The sequence below is a fragment of the Pithys albifrons genome, chromosome Z, assembly GCF_047495875.1.
Source record: "Pithys albifrons albifrons isolate INPA30051 chromosome Z, PitAlb_v1, whole genome shotgun sequence".
Classification (NCBI taxonomy): domain Eukaryota; kingdom Metazoa; phylum Chordata; class Aves; order Passeriformes; family Thamnophilidae; genus Pithys; species Pithys albifrons.
In genome coordinates this window covers 20,105,469-20,109,168 of record NC_092497.1, presented here as the reverse complement: position 1 = coordinate 20,109,168, position 3,700 = coordinate 20,105,469, and positions in this window count along the sequence as shown.

Genomic DNA, 3,700 nt, shown 5'->3' with positions numbered 1-3,700 from the left:
TTAGGAGCTGGCTGGAGGGTCGGGTCCAGAGAGTGCTGGTGAATGGAGCTGCATCCAGCTGGTGGCCGGTCACCAGTGGCGTTCCCCAGGGGTCTGTGTTGGGTCCAGTCCTGTTTAACATCTTTATTGATGATTTAGATGAGGGGATTGAGTCCATCATCAGCAAATTTGCTGATGACACCAAGTTGGGAGGGAGTGTCGATCTGCTGGAAGGCAGGAGGGCTCTGCAGAGGGATCTGGATAGACTTGAGAGATGGGCTGATTCCAATGGGATGAAGTTCAATAAGGCCAAGTGCCGGGTCCTGCACTTTGGCCACAACAACTCCCTGCAGCGCTACAGGCTGGGAACAGAGTGGCTGGAGAGCAGCCAGGCAGAAAGGGACCTTGGGGTACTAATTGACAGGAAGCTCAACATGAGCCAACAGTGTGCCCAGGTGGCCAAGAAGGCCAATGGCATCCTGTTCTGTATCAAAAATAGCGTGGCCAGCAGGACCAGGGAAGTGATCCTTCCCCTGTACTCTGCATTGGTGAGACCACACCTTGAGTACTGTGTTCAGTTCTGGGCCTCTCAGTTCAGAAAGGATATTGAGGTGCTGGAGCAAGTCCAGAGAAGAGCAACAAGGCTGGTGAAGGGACTGGAGCACAAGCCTTATGGGGAGAGGCTGAGGGAGCTGGGGTTGTTTAGCCTGGAGAAGAGGAGGCTTCAGAGGTGACCTCATCACTGTCTAGAACTACCTGAAGGGAAGTTCTGGCCAGGTGGGGGCTGGTCTCTTCTCCCAGGCACTCAGCAATAGGACAAGGGGGCATGGGCTTAAGCTCTGCCAGGGGAAATTTAAGTTGGATATCAGAAAAAAATTCTTTCCAGAGAGAGTAATCAGGCATTGGAATGGGCTGCCCAGAGAGGTGGTGGATTCACTATCCCTGGAGGTTTTTAAATGCAGATTGGACGTGGCGCTGAGTGCCATGATCTAGTAAATGAACTAGAGATGGACCAAGGGTTGGACTCGATGATCTTGGAGGTCTTTTCCAACCCAATCGATTCTATGATTCTATGATTCTTTGTACTGCAATAACTTCTGTGAAATCTGGTAGAGCAGTGTGCAGAATGGAAAGCAAGTTACTTGTGCAAGTGAAATAGTTTTCAAAAATGTTATGGCTTCTTTCAATTTATTTATTTGCAAAGACAGATGTAATAAGATAGTATTAAGTAATGCAGAATGCATTTATTTGTAATCTATATTAATTGGCACTCTGCATATCTTTAATTTCACATTTCCGTTTAAAATTCTTCCATACTGGATAACCATTCTGGAATGATTATTTCCTTTCTATTTTTGTGAGAGGGAGGGGAAGAAATAAACAAGAAAGTCTTGACCTTCTACAGGAATGAGGTTAAGGGGAAAACATTAATACTGGAGTGCAACTTAATTTCAGGAAAGTTTTAAAATATATGCTCTAAAAACAGCCACACACCAGAGTGTAGGATTTGAATTATGGCAAGTACAGGCTGCAGATGTAGTACTGTTCCTCTCTTCATTTATATAACCAAGTTGGGACAATTTAATTTTGTAGATGCACAGTACAGATTTAAATAATCCTGTGACACACACTGTAATGCACCATCACAGTGCAAAATAAACTATCAGAATACTAAAACCAAACTACGTGTAACGGGACAAAATTCTTACCCTTCCATCAAAGAAGCTTGACTTGACTGTCATTTGCCCTTGTGAAAACTCTGAAATATTCTCTATCAGAGTTAATAGGACTGTAAAGTCACTACAATTTGGCCAAGTCATGCCTGGTCCTGTATGTATTGCAGGAAAGTTTGGGTAAAATACTCACCTGTTAAGGACAATGTCATTTTTAACAGTGTGGTCTCTACAGATTTTTGTGTTATTGTAGACCAGGCAAAACTTTTGTCAATACAAGTACTGAACTGAATTAAATTCTATTATGGATTTAAAGACTCGGCAGTTACTTATTGCAGGTAAACAGTTTGTTGTATTTTGGTAAAATGGGCAAGTGCATCTGTCTACACAAAAGACCATGCCAATGAAGATATAAAAATATGTTAAAATAAAGAATAAAAATTGCATTCAGTGTAAGTGGAGTTTCATTTGAACTAATTAAGTGCACAAAAGGAGCATTAGAGACTCCAGGTTCCTGTGGAAAAGCTGGCAAGTTTGCTTTTTCTTCCCTTGTGAGAAACAGTGAGGATGCTGCTTTCTGTCTGTTTGCCTGCATTCCCAATCTCTCATTGCTCCCTTGAGGTTTTTCTTTTTGCTTTTCTTTTGCTTTAACCCACAAGCTAAAGAAAAATATAAAATGACAGCTGACACCAGTGAAACGTTCCCTTAGCCACAGCTCTACCAAGTCAGAAAAAGATGTAAGTGGTGCTGGAGGGGCTTTGTACTGAATCCATGAGAGTTGTGTGATTAATTCTCACTCCTAGCCCTGACAAGTCAACAAAACCCAGGCATGCAGGCCTATATATTTTTACACATATTTATATTTATATAATCTTGGTGTTTCTAAATATGAATTTGCAGTCTGAAAACCAGAATCTACATTTTTGTTTAAACAAAATTTCTACTGACTTCAGTGGTAGCATCACTCTAGTAAAGTTCAGGGTCAAGCGCACATTTTGAACCATATATTGGATCTTTCATGATTGTGTAGCAGGACTAGTATGTTAACTTCTTGCCATCATGGATCTGAAAATGCATGGTGTCCCCTAGCAGTGCCCTGGAGTTCTGGAAGGAAGTGCCACACAGCATAACACAGTTGATGAGGTCAGCAGAGAAGCTTTGCTAAGAACATGATTGTGACAGGTAGGCACCTGAAAAAAATAAGTTCACAGACAATGAGTAAAAGCAAACTAAATTCTGCTCAGGGCAGGACTGAAACAGAGACAGCTTGAGATTTTTTTTTAATCCCTTACCACTGTCAAGAATCAAGTTTAAAGATAGAAGGACATTTTATCCATAAATATATGGCTATGAGTGCAATAAGGGTACACATATGTAAGAACTACTGGCACACAAATACTGCATTGGAATGCAGTGTTTAAGCAATAAGTCTTAATCTCAGTTCCTGACAAATGAGACTCATTGTCCTTTACTTTAGATATCTGCATTAAACTGGTTATCCAGGTTCCCTCTATAGTCACTGGAGAGACAGAGACAAGGCTTTTGAGGAGAAACAGGAAGTTCTGATAATTTGTACCTCTCTTTGGATAGAAGGTAGCACCCTTTCCAAGTCCTTGAGGGTTTTTGCGTAGGGTTTTGTTTGTTAGTTTTTGGTTTAGTTTGGTTTGGTTTGGATTGCCTATGGAAACAGCCTTGTCACTATCAACAGGAAGCCTTTCTGAAAATTGCTACCTGTGAAGAAACCATTTCAGAAAAGGCCAACATCCTCCTGTCTTTACAGAGCAAGTAATTTGAGGCAAAAAGAGATTACAGAGTTGCTTAGGGTCATGCAATGAGATAAAGGCAGACAGAAAGGAATAAGAACAAACCTTACCAATTTATATTTGCTCAGTTATTTTCAGACACATTGACTTTATGAAAGACTTAAAATTCATCGTGAAACCTTAATCGGAAAGAAAGGTCTTTAGGACAAACTACACTTGTCCTCCATCCACAGTCAGATCTTTCTCTAGTCAGCCTCAGAGCACCATCTAACTGATGAGCCGCAA